Below are 13,874 nucleotides of genomic sequence, written 5' to 3' on the forward strand. Positions count from 1 at the left end.
CTGTCAGTATTCTGACCACTGGCATCCCGACTGCCAGGATCCCGTAGCCAACCCATACAGATTGTCTTTGCAGAAATGCAGCAGGGATTTATTAATTGGTAAACCTGGACAGGGCCAAATATGTCAAGACAGTAGAGTCCTGTATCATACACTGGCCTAAATATAATGGGGGAGTTGCATCCTTCTAATATTTAAAATTTAGATTTAGTAGGTATTTTTAATGTAATAAATTTTGCTTAGCTATACAATACTCTTACATCCCCATATTAGTGAGCCAGTAACACAAACACATAGGGTCGGGGGCATATCTATAATGGGTGCAGGATGCGCGGGGAACACGGGCCCCTGGGTCCAGGAGGGCCCCGCACCGCGCAACCTGCACCCATAATATTACTTACCTCTCCGGAGTCCCATGTCGGCGTGGGGGTCCGGCACTGTAAAACGACTGGAAAATGGCCGCGATGGACATTTTCCTGTCATTTGCGCATGTGCAGTACAGGGAAAATGGCCACCGCGGCCATTTTCCCGGTGCCCTGTGCATACACTATAGACTATGGGCACACTCTAGTGCCCAGAGTCTATAACTCCAGCGCTGGCCGCGCACAGCTCAGTGCGCTGCCGGCCACCGGGCGGAGAGGAGGGGGCCCGTGTTGGAGACTGCACAAGGGCCCCCTCCTCTCTAGAAACGCCCCTGCATAGGCTCCAATCCTATTAGTCACAATGTTCTAGCCTCTGTGAGCAAGTGCGGCTAAACGTCGCACTTACCATACCATCGGATTGAGGATTTTTGTTCACATGTGCAAATATCCACGAATCCGGGGTGAGATAGAGCCACCAGGGTGGCCAGTTCCGATGCCATGGCCAGCTAATTGGATTGAGCCCATAGTGGACAGACAGAAATCTAAGAATTGTAGCCACAACTTACTATTTCACAGAGTCCTGGATTGCTACTTTGTATTTTTCCATACAAATTAATTTACAAATAGTTTGTAAAAAGAAAAAAAAAAAAATAGTCAAACGCCATAGCCAAAAATAATCTAAATATAAAAGAAGGTAGTGGGCTTTGTCACAAAGACCAAAAAATATTGGTGCTTGCTGCTTTCACCTGGGGAAACTGGAAAAGACCGCCAATGTATGTTAAATTAAAATCAAATAAAATATGGGAAAGCATTACCTTAAACTTAAATGTCAATATTTATTTTGTACCATAAAAACTGCAAAAATTACATAAAAATAAAAAAGAACAATTTAAATCTAACAGCTGCAGAAAAATGGGTACTGTATGTATAAATCAATATATCAATGTTGCCAAAAGCACAATGTATTACCTACCTACAGATATATGTATAAACCTGGAATTCCAAAATGATTAAGGGGCCTATGTAATAATAATTGCACCATTTGCGCACAGTGTCAGTTACCGGAGCTGCACGAAGGCTGCAGGAGAGGGATAAAACTGTTAACGCCATCTGAGGATGGCATTTTTTTTAAAGTGGCCAAATACCTCAAATCTAGTCATACCCAGGGCCATTGAAAGCTGACAAGGGTCTGGGTACTGGGCCCACTCCAAAAAAATGTAAAAATTACCTCAGCAGCTGACCCTGGCTGATCAGGACCACTCCAACAAGCCCAGCCCCCCCCCCCCCCCACACACACACACACACTCTCGCCACCCCTAGTCAGACCATAGTCCACATTGAGAATAATCAGGACTGTGGTCTGCAGCACTAATTTGCCTTTTGCAGGACATTTCTGTAAAATCTCCTGCATTTGGCTATTGGTACATAGCGTGGATTATGAAAAATGAGCTTGATAAATATGGCCCCCAATCCTATGGCCACAGGTCAGTCATATATTAGTTAGTAATAGTATATACGTAGACCAGTAATTAGGATCAGATCATGCAAGCAATTAGTAGAACAGTTATGCTGGCTACAGACTTTGACGACAGATCGGTCAGCAGAACGATTTGCCATCAGAGCGGTAAGCTATAGACACTTACTAATCAGCCCCTCGATGTGTCTGGGCTGACATCACAACTGAGCAGGCTTTTAAATTTGCCCACCCAGTTGTGACGTCATTGTCAGCGGTCCCTGCAGTCAGTGTACTTTTGTATGGTGAGTGCAATTTATAACGGAACGGAAAGCTCAGCTTTCCGCTCCTCTCCTGTAGTACAGATTTGCCATCCGAAGATGGCGTAGGCTGTACTGCAAGTCGAACAGAGCAGGGAAATAGCATACTTCCCTGCTGTCTGCCAGGCACCAGCCTCTGGCTCCGCCCCCTTTTCCCAGCACCCATTGCAACAGGTCTGACCTGACGTGCTGCTCTCGGACGCCGGTGCATGCACAGTAAAAATACAGGCATATCGGGCTCCCAATATCATACCTCCCAACATGACCCTCTCCACTAGGGACACAATGCTCTGGTCCTGGACTTCCCTGGTAAGAGGTGGGGCTGCAGCACAGTTCAAAATTCAAATAGGGGAGCCACACCAACTGTCATTTCACACACTGCCCAACATCACTGGCTGGGACTCACTGGCAGTTGGTGTGACTCCCCTATTTGAATTTTGGACTGTACTGCAGCCCCACCTCTGGTGCCGCCACCAATCATAAATTACCAGGGAAGCCCAGGAGCAGAGCATTGTGTCCCTCCTGGAGAGGGTCATGTTGGGAGGTATGCGATATGTCTGTATTCTCACTGCGTCTATCGATCGCGAAGGGACCGGACAGGTAAGTGTACATGAATGGCTACTAAACAACACTATATATTGCATCGATGTGATGCGATATATAGTGGTGTTTATCGTGAGCCACTTCATGTTCTTTATGAATAGACCCCTTTGTCTCTATGCAAACAGTATACACCGCTAAATGTGGTGTCAATGGATTATGCCAGCAACTCCATCAAGCTGATTAGTAGATCAAACGTCCCACTTGTCCTGACATGTTTCTATGACCACAACGGCAGTTTCAGCAGGGGAAAACATTATGCTATAAAATAAATATTGACCTTAAATCATACTTGCCTACTTTTGAAAAAGCAAATCATGGAGATTGTGAAAGCAGATCCTATGAGTGTGCGGTAAAGTGGACCTGTACTGCTGCATCTGAGAGGCGAGCCATAAAATTTACTTAAGGCCCCCATACATCAGCAATCGATTGTAGCAGTTCTGAGTTTTTCAGATGATTGTTTGAAAAAGTCTGCAATGTATGGGGTTCACAGATAGATCTCAACCAAAAAGTGATTGGAATTGGTAAATCAGATTGTCCAACATGTTGGATTTCACAGATCGATTGGGGCTGTAGATTGCTAGTGTATGGTAACAATCAGCAGATTTGCAGACCGTTACTAGTAAAAGGATGAGCCTTTTAAGATTGGCAGATCTGTATTTGCTAAAAGCGATCTGCAAATCACTGAAAAAGAGCTGTAATATATGGGTGCAGATTTCTAGATTTGGAAATCCTAAAACCTTCAAATTGTGCAATTGTGGTTTTCTGATTGCTGATGTATGGTACCTGTACATCCAAATGTAAATGAGCCCCAAAGCAGTTAGTAAGATCTCTTTGTTGATGAAAACACACTGATACTTTTCAGAAAATGCATGTAGCCATAGGGATCACTGTGCCTTATAACCAGTGCAGGGAAATTATACTAATGATCCCATTTGAATGTATATATTGCTGTTTTTATATATATATATATATATATATATATATATATATATATATATAACAACTACATAATGGGGGTAAGGTGCGATTAGGAAGATTTCTAGGCTCTCAGGGAGTCGGGGAGATTGCAACTATTTCAGGGAGACTCCCTGACAATTAGGGAGAGTTATGATCATATGGGAAAGGGGAAATGGAAAAATAGATCCCGCACAAGAATAAGAATAAAGATGAAAATAATGTAATACAACCAACAGTAAATGATTCTTGGTATAATTCCGTATTCGTAGCACTATGTTGGTGGTGCTCCCAGGAATCAATGAAATAGCGTATTTCAAAAATTGTTTTTGCTACAGCAAAAAAAGAAAAAGAAAAGATTCCTTTCTGGGGCACTCTTATTAAACTAGTGTAATTTGATATTAATTTAAAACTTAACTTTTAATTGACCTACTGATTAAAATAAATAGATATAACAAACACAAGTAGAGTAATAATAGACAGTAATGGCGAAAATATAATATATTAGTAATTATTATCCGGTCCTATTCGCAAAAAGATAATATGTATGAGGAGTGCTATATATTCAAATAACATGGGATCATGTATAAATAAATAATATGCAAAGAAGTAAATAAGAAAAATATGATGGTAGTCTATAGGGTAAAGGTATATGGGATATCAATATCTAGTCCCCACAGTGAATTAGCCAAATCGCAATGATATAACGGGAATCCTATTAATTGTACATTGCCCGTAAAATAACAAATGCTAATTGTGCAAATTATGTTTATATTGCACTGCTCTGTTGGAGATAAAGATAATTATTGCACAGTTTCCATGAATTGCACAAATCCCTAATAATCGAAGTTCAGTATTATATAAATTGCACTGGGTATTGCACAATTCCCTGTAAACAACAGAAAGATCAATGAAACTATATATTAGCAGCACTTAATCAGCAATTTCCATATTGCCTGTGAAAAAGTAAATATTCAGTAAACATAATATATTGCACTGATCCCATGCTGTTTGTGCAAAGTATGTTTATATTGTACCATCCTGTTGGAGATAAAGACAATTATTGTACAGTTTCCATATATTGTACACATCCCCTATAGCTGAGGTTCAGTAATATATATCAATTGCACTGGATAATCTTATATTGCACAATTCCCTGTAACCAACAGAAAGGTCAATGATATAACAGAAATCCTATTAATTGCACATTGCCTGTAAAATAGCAAATGCTAATTGTGCAAAGTATGTTTATATTGCACTGCTCTGTTGGGGATAAAGATAATTATTGCACAGTTTCCATGAATTGCACAAATCCCTTATTGCACTGGGTATTGCACAATTCCCTGTAAATAACAGAAAGATCAATGAAACTATATATTAGCAGCATTTAATCAGCAATTTCCATATTGCCTGTGAAAAGGTAAATATTCAGTAAACATAATATATTGCACTGATCCCATGCTGTTTGTGCAAAATATGTTTATATTGCACTGCCCTGTTGGAAATAAAGATAATTATTGTACAGTTTCCAAATATATATCAATTGCACTGGATGATTTTATATGCACAATTCCCTGTAAGCAACAGAAAGGTCAACGAAGACAATTATATTCCATATAGCACTAATTCATATAGGTATAATCAAAAGATATTGCACAAAACCCATAAGGCAACAGAAAACATCATACATAAAACATATAATACCAATTAATAAGCAATATTATTATATTCTAATTTATTGCTTCAAAAATAACACATATTCATATTTGGATAAGGGTCACATTAATTGAGTCATAGTAAGGATCCCTTTGGTGAGATAGTATTTGGTACTCACAAATAGGAAATAGTAATTATACTACTTTGTGATTAAATATGGAATGGTTCAATGACACATGAAATGATTTAATCAATTATACCATACGACACATCACAAAGGCAGACACCTAATCCTTAGTAACACAGCAGGTATATAGTCATATTATTCATAGAACAGAATAGTATATAAGTAAGACACATAAAGTGTTCCCCACTTCTGCTGTTACCTGTTATTCCGATTCCTACGCATTGAACCGATAATGAGAGAGTGGGGAAGCTTGTGTCTATAGAAATATAGGTATAGTGGTGGTTTGTTAAAGGTCTTTTTTAGAAATGGGAGTTAGATAATCTCTGGTGCCAAAAGGTATTGCAGGGGTTAAATTCACCCAGACCAGCCAATACCACCACCTGAAATGAAAGAAAGTAAGTAGATGATCGTGTGACCTATATATACCTATGTCCAAATTCTGCCGGATAATAATATCCCACGTCAGCTATGCTGGAACAGAGATCTCATCCCAGTATATTATAGTTAAACACTGCCCCTCTTTCATAGGCCCATGTAACACAGTATAGCAGTGTATGGCTGGGAGTCAGTGCTAAGCATGAGAGAAGCGGCTTACAGACCGTATGCAGCTGGAAGCCAGAGCAGCAGCCCAGTAGTTCCTATGTCGCGTTGCTAGTTCAGCGTGCAGCCAGACATCAGCACTGGGTGAGAGATCAGCTTACACTCGATGTGTGGCTGAAAGCATGTTCATCGGTCAGCTGACCGGGCCGACAGTGGGAGAGGTGTAATGAGGTTGTTAACGCGCGTTTCGCCGATGGGCTTGTTCACAAGTTTTAAATTAACATCATATTACACTAGTTTAACAAGAGTGCCCCAGAAAGGAATCTTTTCTTTCTCTTTTTTTGCTCTAGCAAAAACAATTTTTGAAATTAGGGAGAGTTAGCAAGTCTGCCTTATATATTACGGTAGTGCTTTCCCATATTTTGTTTTTGCTTTAAAATTAATATAATTTCAAAAACAGCAAATATTCGTACAATATATGGAAACCTTTATGTGAATACACAATACATACACATGTATGTACAAGACTGTAAAAAAAGTATCCCTACTCAGAGCACACTGGAATGTGTTCAAAAGTTCATAATGAAGAGAAAACAGGTACTTCAGAGGATGCCATTAGTCATTTATTGAAATTATTAAAATGTTGTCACCAGGTGGCACTGTTGCAATATAAATAATTTGAAAAGCATGTGTTCAACAGTTTCTCTATGAAGAACAGGATTATCTATAGCACAGTTTCTCAAACTCGGTCCTCAGGACCCCACACGGTACATATTTTCCAGATCTCCTCACAGAATCGCAAGTGAAATAATTAGATCCACTTGTGGATCTTTTAAAATGTGTCAGTGAGTAATGAATACACCTGTGCACCTGCTGGGTGACCTGGAAAACGTGATCTGTGTGGGGTCCTGTGGACCAAGTTTGAGAACCACTGATCTATAGCAAAACCTAAAATGTCAGGCGTAATAGACATCTAATACTGTCTTTCAGGTCTGACACCTGATTAAAAAAAAACAAAGGTCACATGGAGTGAGTTCTGCAGACTGCCTACATTATATATAATATGCTACAATATAGTATACAGTATTATACAGCTTTTGCAGAAAATCTACCCAGGGCTAACTTCAGGGAGTGTGACATTCCCTCTAGAAGGTTCAGTGGGTGCAGATGGAGGCAGACACCCGTGGCCCATGGTTTGACTGACAGCTGGAGGTTGTGTAGCTGTTGTGGGTCATCCTGCTGCCAGTGCCTGCTCCCCGTCACAAACTCTCACTGCAAGCTGGACCTGGAGATCCTCCTCCTCATTGTGGTGCAGTGTTGTCCAGGTTACCCAATATCCTCACATTAAGGTGAAAGCGATTCCAATCAGGTTTAAATTCACAAAAATAATTAAAAAACCAAAACTTACGAACCTGCGGCAGGTCAGAAAAAATGTGAATAGGAAAATAGTAAGTAAAATTTTTCTTGATATAAGTGTAATTGGCAACTATACTCACTGGTATGTGTGGATTATGGAACTGTAGGTGTTACAGGGTGTAGGGGAGTTTAAGGGGTGGCCTAGCAATACAGAAGTGCTAGTCACATCCCCTGGGTTGTGAGTACATCCTTTTTTGTGACACTTTTTATGCATGAGGCCACTTTGTACATTATGTATCAGGATTACTAAAGTTATGAGAAATGCACAGGATAATAAATCAAACAGTAATCCTCAACAAGGTGATATGTTCTCTGTAACATATGCTTTTTATACTAAAGTATCTTTTGTAACTTAATTTAACACACTGAAGATGTTTAAGGAGATCTATCTGTGCTGTCGATGGGGAAAGGTGAAGGTCCTGCAACCCGTTCTCTGATAGGGGAACCCCTTAATTTTTGTTTAAAACTAAGAGTGCTGAACAGAACATGTTGTTGCTGGATGGAGAAATCTATGAATGCGGCCACACAGCACACTTCATTTTACATAAGTGCACTTCTCTGTAAGGCGCCTTTCGCAGGCATAATTGGATGTCAGCATTTTACTTTCTGAAACTACCCCTGACAATATGCTCTGAGTGTCATTTCCAGGATTACATATTCAGGTGACTGTGCAGTGTGGAAAGTGTAAAACAGTCCAGCCAATTTCCACCTCCCTTATTTAGCATCATGTTTCCAAAACAGACAGTGCTGTTTAAAAGTCTACTGTTTAGCATACTCTCATTAAGTTGGCTATGAAAAATGATTCTACTTATTGGATGTAATTATTAATTATTCAGACATTCAGAGAAGTAAAACATATACAGCTAAATTGGGAGTATAATAAATCAGTAATACTGCTGCTGTTTGAATAATTATACTGTCATGTCATTTTTTAGCTGGGAACACACTATACGATGTACGACCCAGCGACGTGTGATGCTACGTAACGTTACACTGTGTGCACCATACACTGCACCACCCGATGTACGACGGCACAGTATGTCGTTACATGCTGCATGTAACTGCACTGCGACGTTCATTGCATCGTCCCATCTGATGTGCAGGACAGCATATGGGACTAGGCGATGTTTGGCCGTCATGGACGACGGATTGGACATCCATTGCAAATATAATTCAATCTGTGGTGTTTATTCCACTTAGCGGTATTCAGACAGCAAAACCGATTTTTCGCAAAGCTAGGGGTAAGATTATTGCAAGTATTATCAATAAATAAACAGACAATGGACCTGATTCAGACCTGCTCGCTAGCAAGCAGCCGCTCTTTGCAGTCGATGTTCGCTAATGTGCGCATGCATGTAGTTTGCAGTGCGCGTGTGCAAACTAGTACGAGCGATCGGATTTTGCTCGCTCGCCCTGCAAAGACAGCCCAGTGGAATGAGTGACAGGAGAGGCCGTTTGTGGGTGGTAACAGGAGCAGGGCAGTAGTAACGGGGGAGTTGAGTTGTGGACGCAGGCGTGCCAGAGTGTTTCCACGCCGTTTCTGGGGTGTGCCTAATTAACAAGCAGCATCATAGTACATGTCACCTGGTTGAATAATACACTGAAGTGCTCGCAGTGCTTGCAGTAGGGTACAGTCAACCGCGAGCGCTGCGGTCAGATCCGATGTAACTCGATGTACCGATGGTTGAATATTCTTCCTGGAGATGACGTACGCTAGTGGGCGGCTAAAGACAGGCTGGTGGGCGTCTGTAAACACAAAGTGATTGCTCGCCAAGACATAGTGGGCGTGCTTATGCCTTGCCGAGCGAGCGGCTGCCATGATGTCACTTAGCAAAATTTCCATACGCTGGGAGCGAGCAGCCGCATCTAGCGAGCGGTTCTGAATCAGGCCCAATGTCTGATGTTTAAACGCTAGGTTGTACTTGCAAAATCAAGAGCTGAGGTCCAGACTTCTACTCAATACTTCTTTTTGCTCCATTAATTGTTATTTGGCAGTCAGCTTTGATCAGCAGTTCTCCTCTCCTTTACTACTGACACGTTTTGCCTAGGATCAAGACTTTTTCAAAGATGTTGGGCCTTGTCATCAGAGGCGGGCTAGCAACTTTTAGCCTGGGGGGCAAATCCAGAGCACTGACCCATAAGTACTGTAACGGCCCATCCTGAAATTAAGGTTTTTGGTATCAATAATACTATTATTTTTTAGAGTTTCCATAGCCCTGCCTATATGGGAGTCTCCTATTGCCAGAGGCTCCCATATAGGCTCATAGACTTTAAATATGAGTCAATTGAATTTGAATAGGTTTTAATTTTAATAAATCTGTGAGCCTCCTTTTAACAATGAAGCTCCCATTTATTGTATTTTTATTATTTTATTTAGGGTGGGATGTGGGATGGAGGGGGCATTGGGGGGCTCTAGTTAACTTTGAGGGGTTTCCTGGGTGACAGGGCCACTAGCTGCAGTGCAGCTGTGTCACTAATATATTGACAATCATTTAATTACCTTGCTTTGGGAGTGTTTCTCCTTTGTTGGTGTGGAGGGGGCTAAGTCAGGGTTCTTTACAGTAATCTATGCGGTGGTATTGAATCCTCAGCTGTGGTTATGGTGCCACGACACATTTGCAGTTGTGGTCTACCTCCTGCATAGTGGATCTGATTTGCATAGTGGATCTGATTTATCAGTGGCAGGGCCGCTGCATGTCAGTCGCTTCTGTTTGCTTCAGGAATATAAGGACTATACAGGCATTTATGCAACACGCTTCTTTGGGGACTGTAACCTGTTTGCTGCTCCTATGCTCATTGTGAAGTGTTACCAGGCGACTCATGGGTTTTGACATGAGGACCATGGAGCATCTTTTATATTGAGGCTTCTAGGTGACCTTTCAGCATTATGGCTGAACAGTGAGCCAATCACCGCTGAGATGTCCATTTCTTCGTTGAGCCGTGTCAGAGCCGTCCATCCTGCAGCTCCCCTGCATACTTGATCCACTTTGTGACCTTGTTTTTTTGTGAAGCTCCCTGTAGGCTCCACTTACAGAGGTTGGTTTTCTGGGGGATTTCTTCAGCTACAGGGAACAGCTTGTCGTTTTGTGCTCAGTGACTTTATTCTTATTTACTGTAGATCAACACAGGGCACAAGACAACATCTTAACTTTCCTATGTTGTACATAGAGTATGTATGATCATTTGGACTAGATTATATACTACATTAAATGAACACCTCTCATCTTCTCCATTTTATTCACATACTACAGCACAAACACAGGTGCTTGGGAAGGCAGTCATCTGTATAAGAAAAAGGAAAGGTGCAAATTGCAGAGACCTATATACAACATTTTCTAGGGAAAACATTGAAATGCATGTCTAAAATTTGAAAAAAAAAATATTTTGAGACATACTGATTTTTTTTAATTATCGCTACATAAAAGATTATCACAGTTCTGAGTGTCTGCTATTTTGCTATTTCACTCAGAATATGTAATCATGGTTTAGAGACAGAAAAAGGCACACTGGGCCTGATTCAGAGATAGTCGCAAATGCCGTTGCAGCGGTAGTAAGAAAATCTGCATATACAGGTATATATATATATATATATATATAATAGATTTTATATTAGAGATGTGCGTGGTCCCCCGTATTCTGGTTTTGGTTCCAATTCATCCTCAAGCTTTTGGTTTGTGTTCCTGCGGTATTATTTCCCTCATTACATTAATTTCCAGTATATTCTCAACACCTCCCAGGTCACAATATTGTTCACCAATATTGGCCAAAGGCTGCAGCGAGCTGGCTGGCTAAACTAAGCAACATGGCAGAGGCACAAACACACGGTTATTTATAATATAGAACAACTATGAAACATTGCGGCACAGCAGTAGCAGACAGGATTGCAATTTAATAAACTATACAACCCCATGAAAATAATGTTTTCATTAATCAAACAGATCAGACAGAGGCCTCAGGGCAGTATAGGGAAATTGAGGTGGAGTATGTAGTGGAAGGTAGGTAGAAAATAATGAATGATTGATTAAAACAAGTAAAATTGAGACATGTTGATGTTGTTATGAATTCTGATATTTCTGTTTACACAGTACATTGTCTTGTCCATAATTGGATAATGCTATTGTATCACTCTTACGCTTCAATAAAGAAAATCATTTAAAAAAATTATGACATGGCCTTGTGAGAGCTGTTTTGCAGCTACTAATAATAGAAAAGGTCATAAATGAATACAGTGTTAATAGCACAAGATTCCTGACAAAGGTTACAAGACAAGCTGGCCATACTACCCCACCTCCTCTATCCTTACTAATTGAGTAATAAACCCTTGTAGTACATTTATGAGGTGCACCAGAGAGTCTGAGTATGAAAGGAACTAGCTCTGAGACCCAAGGGCAGTACAGGGAAATGGAGGTGGAGTATGTAGTGGAAGGCAGGTAAAAAAGAATGAGTGATTGATTAATTAAAATAATTTAAATTGAGACATAGCCTTGTATATATAATATATTTTATATTAGAGATGTTAGCGGTCCCCCATGTTTTGGTTTTGGTTCCAATTCATCATCAAGCTTTTGGTTTGTGTTCCTGCAGTATTATTATTCTCATTACAATAATTTCCAGTCAATTTTGACCACCTTACAGCTCACAATATTGCCCAAAGGCTTGTTGTTCATATTACAAAATAATACTAAATATGCTCCATAATTCTGTTAATTTGTTTTATATTTTGTAAGGCACCACATTATTTCTGGTTTAAAATGTGTTGCAAATTAGTTGTGTTAGAGTAATAATAACCAATAAAAATGTTTGTCTATGTAAAAAAGACTATCACCAATGCCCCAAACAGCCCATAATGAAAAGAAAAGCTTTGATGGAATGGTCCTAGGCCCCTCTCACCCACCCTTATGCTGTATATTAAAAATGATATGGACAGTTTAATAAACCAAGCACTTCAGCAAGGGACTACCACAATACATGGGTAGTATTCACAGCGTGTCACATTTTCCACATTTTGTTATGTTACAGCCTTATTCCAAAATGGAATAAATTAATTTTTCTCCTCAAAATTCTACACACAATACCCCATAATGACAACGTGTAAAAAGTTTTTTTGAAGTTTTTGCAAATTTAATTAAAAAAAAAACCTAAGAAATCACATGTATATAAGTATTCACAGCCTTTGCGCAATACTTTGTTGATGCACTTTTGGCAGCAATTACAGCCTCAAGTCTTTTTGAATAGGATGCCACAAGCTTGGCACACCTATCTTTGGGCAGTTTCGCTCATTCCTCTTTGCAACACCTCTCAAGCTCCATCAGGTTGCACAGCCATTTTCAGATCTCTCCAGAGATGTTCAATCAGATTCAAGTCGGGACTCTGGCTGGGCCACTCAAGGACATTCACATAGCTGTCTTGAAGCCACTCCTTTGATATCTTGGCTGTGTGCTAAGGGACGTTGTCCTGCTGAAAGATTAACCGTCGCCCCAGTCTGAGGTCAAGAGCGCTCTGAAGCAGGTTTTCATCCAGGATATCTCTGTACATTGCTGCATTCATCTTTCCCCCTATCCTGACTAGTCTCCCAGTTCCTGCTGCTGAAAAACATCCCCACAGCATGATGCTGCCACCACCATGCTTCACTGTAGGGATGGTATTGGACTGGTGATGAGCGGTGCCTGGTTTCCTCCAAACAGAACACCTGGAAATCACTATGTCCCACCAAATGACAGCCTGGCGCTAATAAACTACAATTAACGAATAGACCACAGCTGCAAACTCCTATGGGTGTGTGTAAACCCAATAAAAGATCACCTAATGATGATCCCAAACATAAATATTACACTGGTGGAGTTGCGCTAATTGGACTTGTAATTACAAATAAATACTTAACGTGGCAGAAATTAATTCAAGACACCAAATAAATCTAACATATATTTAGTAAACACACAATAAGCATGTCAATAGTGGTATACAAATGACATATAACAATCATCTTAATATTGTAAAAGTCTATAAAGACTATAATGCATTACCATGGAACTTCTTAGTTCCTAATAAAAACCTGCATAACTGGCAAGTTTACTAAAGGAAGCAAAAAACAGAAAAAATATATATATAAAAATTGTATATTTCATATATAATGTGACCAATCTTGATCTGACAGTTCTCACCCGATCAAAGTCCACATGTGAGAGTCCTAATATCCCCTTGATTCTACCTCCGGGTTTTAAACAAGGGGTACCGCTGAAATGATTTCCAAAGATGTAAACAGTTATTTAGGAAACATGGACTTCATGCTAATTTGAAGCGTATGTATAATCCACTTGAATATCCTGAAGAGGTGTAGCGGTTATTGGTATCTCCTACCGCCTGGCCAATGGACAAGGTTATACTCT

Source organism: Taudactylus pleione, unplaced genomic scaffold (assembly GCF_031769625.1).
Source record: "Taudactylus pleione unplaced genomic scaffold, aTauple2 ptg000150l, whole genome shotgun sequence".
NCBI lineage: Eukaryota > Metazoa > Chordata > Amphibia > Anura > Myobatrachidae > Taudactylus > Taudactylus pleione.